Raw genomic sequence first — 12284 nt, 5'->3', positions numbered from 1 at the left:
TTGAAAAAAAAAAATTTAGAAAATTTATCTGTGAAATGGCCAGTCCTCTTTATCAGATTATTGAGATGTTAATAACCAAACCAAACATCCAAACAAGCAAAACTCTATTTTCATTTATAAAATACTCTTCTTCCTCTTGTCTTCTAAGCTCTCTGTGTGCTATGACTTTTAATTTTTTTTTTTTTTTTACTAACTACAATATTTGATTCTCCCAAGTTCTAGGGTCTTCCTAACTCCTAAACCATTCCTTTTAACTGGATTCTGTTGCCTCTCTACCTTCTTGGTTGAATTTTGCTCAGACACCAAATTAATATCTATAAAACACACTCCAGATCATGTTCCTCAGCTGCTCAAAATCCAGCTCTCGAGCACTATTTTCCAGCTTAAAGGACCACATAGTACAATGTACATTTTAGGTAAATTATTTATCTTTACTTAAGAAAATCTTTCTCACCATTCTTTATTATGGCTAATGAAAATTTTCTCTTTTTAAAAACGTTCTTTTACTTACAGCATTTTGATGTGTCTATTATTGTACTTACAATATTTAATTCTTATACTTAAAATAATAGGAGTGAATAACATTAAATTGTTTTTAAAAATCATTTTATATTTTAGTTTTGCCCTATTTGCAGAAACTATATTGTAGCATATTTTCAATGTCCATTCAATATTCAAGATTCATTTGGTAATTCAAAAACAACAACTATTGGACAAATAGTTGTCCAATAAAGATAAAAGTGGGGTATGGAATTTGGGGCCAAAATGTTAACATGAACAATATTTTGAGTTAGAAAACTGTCCCTCCAACTTATTTTTTTTCAATAAATGGGAACAACAAATTACTAATTTACAAGTATAAACAGAACTTGTGGAACCAATTTATATTCAGCATGTTGCTTGGTATATCTAAATTTATTTTAAAAGTGTTGCTAATTGAATTGTTCACAGTACATTTATACTTGCCTAGGTTCAAATCCCCTGACATAAGCACCTTGTCCTCTAAAAAAGCAGTGAGATCAGAATTTCCAAATTCCTAGTTGCTAACTAGAAAAAACAAACAAACAAACCCTCAAGCTTTATTTATTGTTTAAGGTACACTATAGCCTGGGGGCAGCATTTCAGCTTGCTCTGAAGGAACTCCTGAAACTTGTCAGTTTACAGGGGATTACATGCAAAAGGGAGAAGGGGTATACTGTTTGCAAGTATAATTGTGCATTATAAGGTATAATTTGTTTGTAAAAATTAAGGTTTACTGATTTCCACATAGACACATGAAAGACCATTAATACATTATGTTTCTATCACGTCTGATTGCTAAAAATATTGCCTGCATGCCTCCACTGAAGTGGTTTTCCAGTTCTTTTGTTTGTTTGTTTGTTTCCTCTTGAGGTCACTGAGACAGTCTCCATAGGCTGACAGTCCCCTACTCAGTTTTAGTAAACATTCTGTTCCTTCAACAAGCTCGGACAATTATAACCTTATATTTTACTTCTGCCTTCTACACCTTTTATCCTAAGAAGCAACTGTTGCAACTTTATAGGCTTGAAATGGCATCTTGACAGTCGCTTTCTGGCTCATTCTCTCCTTTCTGCTGACTGGCATTGCAATACTGAAGATATGGGAGCATGACGGAAATAATATAGTACCTAAGTGAATAAGAAAGACCAGGATAAATAAAATTGTCTTCAACCAAACCATCATAAATACATTACTATTTTAGCACTGAATGATCAAATAATTAGATTTTTTGTACCTTTGTCTCTAAGACATCCAGATAGGGCAGAATGTAAATTTTGGTAAGTTAAAAAACAAAACAGAACAAAATGAAACTATATTTTGTCTCTCTCCCACAAAAGATAGCTTTCATATCATGCCTAATTTCTCTAGAAATCTAATTATTAAAAAAGTTATGTTGATATCATATCTTTTAAAGTAGGAATAGGCATTATTAAATGAAGACAACATTGGACAAAACTAGTAGCAAAAAATGGCCATGGATGTGTAAAAGTGCTATATTTACTTTTACAGATAAATGAACTAGGATGGGTGTGTATTCTCTACAAGAGAATGCTGAGAATGTCAGTCACATCATACTTGACAATAAGTCTTTTTCATGTAGTTACTCAAATAGCCACACCACTGGATTAAATCAATGTAATAAAACAAACTGCAATATGAATAGTTATCAGTATTAACTAGCATGAAGTAAATATGTTTTTACTAAGATGTTACTCAATGTTTTAACGATGAGAGATTCCTGGGACTAGCAGCAGAAGCATGTGGACACGTGACATCGCACCATAATTGAAGTGTATAAAGAGAGATGAATGGGCACACAAATCCCACAATGCCCTTGACCACTTTACTTAAGTGAAGTCTTTATTTTTTTCTAAGTAGGTTCCACATCCAATGTGGGGCTTGAATTCCTGACCCTGAGATTGAGTCTTATGCTCTACTGACTGAGCCAGCCAGGTGCCCCTTAAGTTAAGACTTTTATCAGTATAAGCTATGCAAAGAAATGTCCTATGTCATACTTACCTGAATAGATAATAGTAATTCCTGATTAGGCTGATTTAGGAAAACATCTCATATTTTTATCACACAATTTTTTTTTATATCAAGAGAATATTAGGGCTCATTAAAAAGAAAATGTTAAAGGAATATGCAAATAAAATCTAGTCATATATTGTTATGTACTTTGTCTAAATGCTATGGTGTCCAAGTTTTTTCAAGGATTTTTTTTAATTTGTTAGTCTCAAAAAAAAGTAAATTTCCCCTTAAGATAGCACTGAAGGTTTGTATTCTTCTCATTGAAACTCAGGAACATCCATAGTGATGTCCACTTAGTTGACAAAATGATTATACATAACAGTATACTTTTTCCTGCAGTCTGTAATATTTTCCAAGAAAATGAAGAAAGAGTTCTGTGTAGCATTTCTGTTTTACAATATCATGACATAAGTTTGAATTCTGTGTCTTTTTTTGTTTTAAAATACCTAGAAAAATTAAGAATAAACATGTAAAAACAAGAGGGGTTTTAGAGATTTTACAAAAGTATAGGATGGTTTAAAAATGGTGTTCTTATTTTTATGGTCAAAAATGAGATAAGCTATATGAATTTAATCAATGCTATTTTCAGACATTAAAGAATCAAAGATTAGAGTGGCATAGTTTTTACAAAAAAATGTCCAAGAAATATTTTTACATGTTGGACTTGGCAATTTTCAGTAAAGAAAAACAGAAACAAGAACAAAAATCCTTTGTTTCCCACTGACTCAGTAGCAGCAAAACAGAATAGCTTTTCTTTACCATTATGTGAGCTCCCTGCCTGTACAGTGATTTGGGTCATGATGAATATAGTCAAGCACGTAGATATCCCTGTAAAATAAGTTAACTGATTGATACCATGGTAAAACATGTTTCTAGAATGTCAATTGGAAAGAAACTTTTTAAAATAAGGTTTTAAATTTATGAATTCATTCTAAAAACATAAGAGAACATGTTACGAGAAATTCCTCTCGGATGTTAGTCTTCTTTGTCACCCACACTTTATAATGCACGTTTGCTCTCTAGGAGTCATTTGATGATTTTTCTTAGATTCTTGGTTTTGTTTATGTATCTGCTCCTCAAATTTTACCTCAGAGCAGGTAAATTGACATGCACTCTGTCTTCTGTTTTAACAAATAAATAGGTGAGAATGCAAGGGACGTGGAGCAGACTATGGGTAATATATTGTCATCATAGACGCAAATGGGGCTACAGACTTACTCTCTTTCAACTGTCTATGGATGGGGCTTTTGGTTGAGTAGCTGAATCAATACAGACAAAATGAGCAAGAATGTAGCTGCTATGATGATTGCCTGGAGTTGTTATGATGATTCTGCCATGTTGCCATTTTGGTTAAATTGTATTCAGAAATGTTTATACTAGGACCACAGAATTACAGAAACGTAGACTTGAGTCCCCAGAGCCTCTATTAGGCACTGACTCTGAAAGGAGGAGAAGAGTTAAGAGAAACCTAACAAGAATAAAACCTTGTTTGCTTGCTGCCTTCTCCTAAGGGTGTGAAGGAATCTACTGTTGGAGATGGCCTTCTGCTGATGGTCAACAGGCTTCCTAGATACCCGAAGGATGTCTAGGCAAAGGAACGAGTGCACTTGGGGTGACGTTAGTAAAGTGCTACAAAGACAGAGAGTGAATTAATTTTCAGTTTGCGGATCATTGTTTTCCTTTGAATGGCAAGTACTGGAGAAACAGAGGTGAGGATTCAGAAGCCCATAGGTGGTAAGAACGCAAGGGCAGCTAGTGTCTTGAGAATGTCTAGAAAGGGAGATGTACGTGAGCATGTGTTGTATGTGTGTACACGTGTGTTTGTGTATAAAGCTCCTAGGGAAAATGAGAGCTCATATTTGGAGCTGCTTGACAGTAAAGAAGAGAAGGAAAAACAAGCAGTGACTGTAATAAAGGGAATAGTAGAGCGAGCAAAGTAGAGAGAAAAGTTAATGGGAAAAAATAATAAACAAAATGGGTACTTTTGTGAGAGAAGGAGTATTTGAATACAGATTGGGGCCATCTCTAGAAGTGTATAAGGCCAACAAAACTCAAATACTACAGGAGCTCAACTGAACATCCTTGAACAAAACCCTCAAGGACTATTGCTAAAGGCAGAAATTTTAGTTAAGTTCTTTACCTTGTGTGGTAAGGAACAAAAGAAGATAAATTTTCTTGGGAAATCTAGCTCTGAGAGATTGATGGATATAAGGAAGTGATTTCTATAGATAGTAGAATGTCAGGGAGGAGAGATGTGGAGAAGAATGAAGACTATAGTCCCATGGACTCTCCCACTTATAAGGATGATCCCCATTGCACGATGTGTGTGATCTGTGGTGCATGTAGAGTATGTATAATTGACATAATAAAATTCCCAGGTGGAGACTACAGAACAGGAACACATGACACAAAACATATTAAATATATTCAGTGCAAAAAAGAGGAAAACCATTTGGTGATGACTTTATTGCCCATTACTCTGGATTGCCTCCATTGAAATCTGAGCCTGTAGAGCACAGGTCCTGGGGCCCCAGATACTCTCCACATTGTCTCTGTTTATTTCTTCCAAGGTACGCCAGCCTTCTGTTGCTGAGGATTACATTTCCCTCTCAGCATGTCCCTCCGCTCAGTAAATTGTGATTTTTTTTTTAACTTATCTCTGGGGCGATTCTTATTTATCCCAAAGTTTAAAAAGAAATACAGTATGAATGATTCATTATCTCAAGATCTGTGTAAGTTTTAAAATGTTTGCAAAAACAGCAGCATGACATCTTTTAGGGCATTAGTGAATCAATTGTGCTTGTCTCTGAAATTTCAGTGTTTTTTTCACTTACAACGTAAAGTGATAAATGAAATATGAACACTTATACTAGTTTCAAATAAGGCTTTATCTCTGGCTCTAGACTACAGGAAGTTAAAAACTTTTATATAAATGTAAAGTATAGAAAAGTAATTGTAATAAGGATTCAAGTTTTCAAACTTCACATTTCCAGAAGTGCAGTTCCAAACTTTGAGTTACAGGGTAAATTACTAGGATATTTTCACTGTGTGTTATAAAATTAGGAAAAAAGAAAAAGGCCTGGAAGTAGTTTGTATTCTAGTCTATTTCTCCATTATCAAACTGATCTTAGCTATGTCTGTTCTGGTCTTTAATATTAGCAATAATAGGGAGTCTTAAATCTCCCTTAAAATCTTAATCCAAATTCCACCTGCTTCCACCCAAATCATTTCTATTTATTACAATCTTGGTGGAGATGGAAAACACTAGATTAACACTTTCAATATAAGTGAGGACCAAACGTTTACTCTTCACTTTTCATCCTCACATCTCCTTGTTTCCTACATACTCATGAACGCTGCACTAAATTCCTTGGTATTCGTGAACATGCTGTGCCCTTTCTCTTTTCCCTTTCTCTTTCTATGGAGTGCTTTCTCTATCTTGCCACTAGTAAAAAGCTTGCTCAACATTAATGACTGAAACTAAAGGTCATGTCTGTGAAAACATTTCTATCTCATCTTGAGAATCTTTCCCTTGTTCTTGCTCATACAACAAGAGTACCATGTGTATTGTTTGTTTAGATGTCAATATCCCCCACTGGTCCATAAAAATCTCAAGGGCATATTATATACCTAGAATCTAGCACAGAACCTTGCACATTTTTGAGTACTTAATTAATAAATATATGCATAAATATTTTTCCTAAACAATGGCTTTTCAGCTCCTGCTACATCTATAACTTTTTCCTACATGCGTATTTACTATAAGATTTTTAAAAAGAGAATATTTTGAACCTTCAATTGAAATAAAACAAACAAAAGAAAGGAGGAATCCTGTGACTTTTTAAATGTCATACCTTTATTAGTTTGTTTAATCACTTAAGCATTCTAAACAATAAGCACTTTGGTGGGTTCTAGGTGCTCAGTAATGAACAAAACCAAATTCTGACTTTAAGAAGTTTCAAATCTAGTGAAGGAGGCATACCTGGCAGAAGTGAGAAGTAATTATAAGATATGAAACACAATAAAGGAATCAAACAATGAAGTGAAATAAAGAATCATGTAATCGGACCTATTAGATCCCATTGTTTGGAAAAGATCTCACTGATGAGATTGCTTTGTAGCTTAGATCCCTCATGGCTCTGCAGCAATTTCTTAATTTAAATTTTAAAATCATTTATACACATAAACAAATGCGCACACCTCAAAATTATGGTTAAATTATTATACATTTGCTAGCATGCTCCCTAGGGATCATTCCCTTGATGCCCTTTTGCCGTGTTGATTTATTTCCTTTGGTGAAACATCATTTTTCTTAACTTTTTTTGATTGCCCCCATACCTCTGGGAAGTGGCTTTTAGTCACTTAAATACATTTTAAGTGGTTGTTTAAAAAGTGAATAAATATGATATGAGAAGGAATCTGCAGCTGAGGATATGATCAAGATAAGAAAATGTGCATAGACATTTAAACATCCTCAGGGTGTGTGTGTGTGTGTGTGTGTGTGTGTGTGTGTGTGTTGGGAGGAGAGGTACTTTGGGTTTGGGTAAATCCATGAACAGAAAGATTAATTAGCTAAATAAAATGCAGCTGAGTATAACCAGGTGGAAAATTGCCCATGAACCAGGACAGCAGTATGCACACCCTACTAGTACTCTGTGATTCACTAGAAATGCCCCTGTTTTAGAATAGGGAGTAGCAACAATCATTCTACTGAAATGCCATTGTTCAGTTTATTGTGCAGAGGTCATAAATCTTATTCTCTCCGCTCAGAGAAGGAATCTTAAATAAAACATTCCTTGGATACTTTGGTCCTTTGGACTTTATATTTGGAGGTTTCTCTGCTAAGAATACATATAGAGCTTCTCAAAAACCTAGTGGAAGAAGAATTGTACAAAACTGTATGCTACCAAGTTACCATGTTACTATCACTTGGGGATGTGTTTAAAGTAAAATGAATTAGAGTCTGAATTAGCAGTCTCCATGGCATACACCCTTAGACTGGAATAACATCACTTGTATTTCTTGGTTGCAATAGCACGTTTACAAAGACTAAAGTCTATTCTCTATGACATATGTCATCCATGGCATGTTATTAATGCTGATTACATAATTGTAAATGAATGAAGGAATGATTTTGGAGTGTCTCATAAGTGTCACTTGATGATATTAATTCTCCTACCTAGTCAGGTATATAAATAAATGTTTTTCTACATACTTAGAAAGGTGTCCATCCAAATAAATCAATAAGACCAACTGTTAGAGAGATCCGAGCATTTAGTTTGAAATACAAACCAGATAGGCCTGTCTTGCTTTATTCCTTGCAAGATATATCATCCTGCAATCATTTCTCCATATGTGTAAGTGAAGCTTTATGAACCCTCACTTTAATAGCAATGTTTGTCCCCTTTATAAAAAACGTGTCCATCGTTGTGACATTATTTATCCTACATATGGCTCAGAAATAATGTTAAATGGTTTGTTGATAGTTTAACAAATATTGTATGAGATTTTGGAGATAACTTCTATAGATTCTTTGGAGAAAGAAAATCTATCAAGTGCTCCTAATCATGATGGAGTAATGGAAGGGAACCAGATAACACACTCATTCTTTTTGCTTTTCCTTTCCTGCTCCCTTCCCACTTCCACTGACACCAATCCCACCTTTGCATTCATTTTGTAAAGCTGTTAACAGAAATAGAAATGAATTATAGGTTGGACAATCTTAAGGGAATTTGCATTAGATCCCTGATTGATTAAATATACAAAGTGACATTATGGACAATATCACGATTTTTGCCTAATCCACACAATATCTTTATTTTCTCATGTTTGGTAGCTCCTACCCAGTCTGTCAGAGGGAAAATATAAAGAAATCCGTTTTGATTAACACCTGCAGCTGTTTTTATTTATCGAGCACAAGTTTTTGTTATGCTCATATCTCATCGATTCTCCAACAAATATATATACTACTACTATATACTATGCATGAGGACAACTGTGGGAGCATAGTTTCAGCAGATTAGATCAGATCAGCATGGAGCTTACACGTATCCTGAATCTCTCACACCATCTTCGTGAAGCCCCTCCGCAGGGTAGATGTCATTATTCCTATCCTATCCTCATTCAGAGCTCCAGAAAGGTATGCTTAGGTCTTGTAAAGTAAGAACGTAATGAGTTTCAGTTAAACGTTATACTCAGTTGATCCATCAATGTTCTGGGCTGAATGTGTACTCCCAAATTAGTATATTGAAGTCCTGATCCCAAGTACATCAGAATGTAACTGTGTTAAGAGATAGTCTTTAAAGGTGAAATGAGATCTTTATAAGTGGACTTGATCCAATATGACTGGTGTCTTTATAAGAAGACGAAATTCAGACACAGACATACACAGAGGAAAGATCACATTAAGACACAAGGAAAACATGGCCACCTACAAGCCAAGGACAGAAGCCTCTGAAGAAACCAATCCTTTTTACACCTTGATCTCTAAAATGTAGTCTCTAGAACTGTGAGAAAATAAATTTATGTTGTTTAAGCTATCCAGTCTGTAGTACTTTGTTATGGCAGCCATGGCAAACATTAGAGTAGCCGTCAAGAAGATACTTCAATCTCGTGACCTTATTTGCAATAGGATTTTTGCATACATAATTCAATTAAGTATCTTAAGTTGTTCTCAACCTGGATTAACATGAGTTCTAAATGCAATGAATGTCTTTAAAATAGGAGAGAAGCCAGGGAGGAGGAGGAGAGAGCCAAGTGAAGACAGAGACGGGGTTTGGAGTTATGCTGCCACAAAATAAGGCATGCTTGGAGCCACTGGCAGCTGGAGGAGGTAAGGAAGGATTCTCTCCTGGAGATTTCAGAGTGTTTGTCCCTGAAGATAACTTCATGTTGTACTTTTCGACTCCAGAATAGTGAGAGAACAGTTTTCTGTTGTTTTAGGCCACCTAATGGGTGGTAATTTGTTACAGCAGCCCTAGTTAAAGAAGCCTGGATTCCTTATCTAAAGAATGCCTCTTCTGTATTCCCAAGCCCAGACTCCACTGCACTATGCTGCCTCTCATTCTGCTGTGCTATGATCATGGACATTTCTAGAGAAGCGAAACATTAAACTTCCAAATGTGATTGCTGATTTTCTATATGTCTTTAGGCTTTGCCAACAAAACATCCCCTTTTTGAAAATAATTTGTGGACATTTTATTTCCTAATAAATGTTTTTAGTGAGATCTTCATACTGTCATTTGCCTCACTGCTAAAAGTCCCTAATTTAGTCTAGACACAAGGTAAGCCTGTTGTAAGTATATTAGATAAAAAGTTAAAACCATTTCTGACTGTGCAACAAGTCTTTTCTTCAGTATTCCCAATTTCTTCCATGACTATGACATGTCAACTCAAGTATTTTCTGATCCTTAAATGACTTAATAATACCTACTTTGAGAGATTTATATAAGTAGAAATATTCTGAAAGTCAAGCAGAATGTCTATACATGTACAATGTTATATCATTTTTTTTAATTTTGCACTCTAATTAAGGATTTGCCTAGAGAATAAGCCATTGTCATAGCCTTAATCTCAAGAAGAAACTAACAGGTGGCAGTGATCGGACTTACATTTGCCACTCCAGTTTTTAAAGAGGCAAAATATGGATGGTGACAAAAGGTCTCTCAACTCCCACTATTCTTTCCATAATGGCATCTTATACTTCATGAGATTTTCTTAGCAAGGTAAAGCACACATAATCAGGATCAAACTGGACATGCTATGGTTCTGATTAGCTGGCTACTAACTGCAATGTCAATGAATAGAAAAGTCAATAGGAGTACGTGCAATCCAAGTTTCCCACCTTAATTATATGAAGAATCCTTTTATATTAGAACTTGATAAGTGATATTTCTGGAAACTGACACCATCAAGGCTGGAAGTTGGCCCTAGAAAATTTCCTGGAGTATGTTAGGATAGAGAAAGAATAGATCTGAATAGAAGACAGGTCATGTAGCTGCTCCATGTACTCATAAGCTTAAACTGGGATAACATCTAGGAATATTGCAGAATTGTCAGTCCCCATCAACTTTAGGCATAGGTCAATGAAGTCTATTCCTATCATTGATCAATCAGTTTTCAAAAACCATGAGAATTTCTGATATACTAGGATTCTGATTTCTCTATGATTTAGTAGACCTACATGACTCTCCATGTGTTTACCTGTGGGCTCATGTTGAACACACGTGATAAGACATGGTCTACAAAGAGCAACTTGAAGAAAATAAATACGTATAATATTGACATGATGTAAAATCCAACTTCAATTTAATCCTTCACTTTTGTTGCTGATGAAATGGGATTTAGAAAGATAAAATGGCAGAGCTATGACAGGAACATAGTGGCTCTGGAATCAGGTCCAGTGTTTGTTGTGGCAGCCAACAGTCTACTCAACCAAATTTATTCCCCTGAAGCACTGAACCAGTTACAGAGAATGTAATTCCTTATTCTACTGGGAGTCATGTCTTAAAGCATTATTTATGCCTGTTCCTACAAATCATGGAACATTTTCAGAAATTAACACTTATTTAAAATCTAAAATGTAAGACAATAATCTTTTGTGGTCCAATCAACTGAAACAACTATGACAACCTGAAATAATTTATACTAATATGTATTTTTTTGCTGTTTTCCACTAGTTTTTTTACAATGAAACATATACTGCAATCATAAAATGCTATCAGTTTAGAGGTTATTTATTTTTTTTAATTTTTTTTCAACGTTTTTTATTTATTTTTGGGACAGAGAGAGACAGAGCATGAACGGGGGAGGGGCAGAGAGAGAGGGAGACACAGAATCAGAAACAGGCTCCAGGCTCTGAGCCATCATCCCAGAGCCTGACGCGGGGCTCGAACTCCCGGACCGCGAGATCATGACCTGGCTGAAGTCGGACGCTTAACCGACTGCGCCACCCAGACGCCCCTAGAGGTTATTTTTATGTAAATAGATCCTTTTGTAAGAAATTGGTAAACTTATTTAGAGAGGCAAACATGAAACTCAAGGTTCATCTCATTGAATTTCCAAAGCTTGATAGGACAGAAATTCCATTTTTGTATTGTGGCCTGGGTACCATTTACCAACAATGTATGGAAAAGAAAAAAACAAAACAAAACAAAAAAACACATTTCAACAGATTTTTAAAAAGCAGTTACAAGCTTAGGAGAAAAAAATATTTACACATAATTTCACATTTATCTTTGGTAAAAAGTAGCAGTGAGTGGAATGATGAAAATTCATGCCAAAATTTCAGCAGCCATTTATGCTAAAATGAAAAATATAATAAGTAAAACTGCCGTGAATATGAATGACATTTTTATAAACAATTTGTCAAAAAGAAGAAACAGTGAACCCTGGAAATTTTAATTTATGTTATAAGTTGTCCTTAAAATTCATATTATGATTTTTAAATATAAATGCATTTGAAAGTTGGACATTCTTCTCCTGTAACTGCTTTGCTCCAAATAGTAATGGTACAGTGAGCCAGCACACCAGAATCACAGGGAGAGTTGAAAATGGTCACGGCATGAAGAAAATATCACTCTTATAGTTTCTGCTTGTAAACCTAGGAATAAATCATAGTAGAATGTCAAGAGATAAAGGAAAGAAGGCGTCTCAATGGGAAAATAAAATATATATCGTTTCTGTTGAAAATAAATGTACAAGACAAAGAATATTTGAGTAAGGACTGCAAA

Source organism: Felis catus, chromosome C2, assembly GCF_018350175.1.
Source record: "Felis catus isolate Fca126 chromosome C2, F.catus_Fca126_mat1.0, whole genome shotgun sequence".
Classification (NCBI taxonomy): Eukaryota; Metazoa; Chordata; class Mammalia; order Carnivora; family Felidae; genus Felis; species Felis catus.
This window is presented reverse-complemented; position numbering follows the sequence as displayed.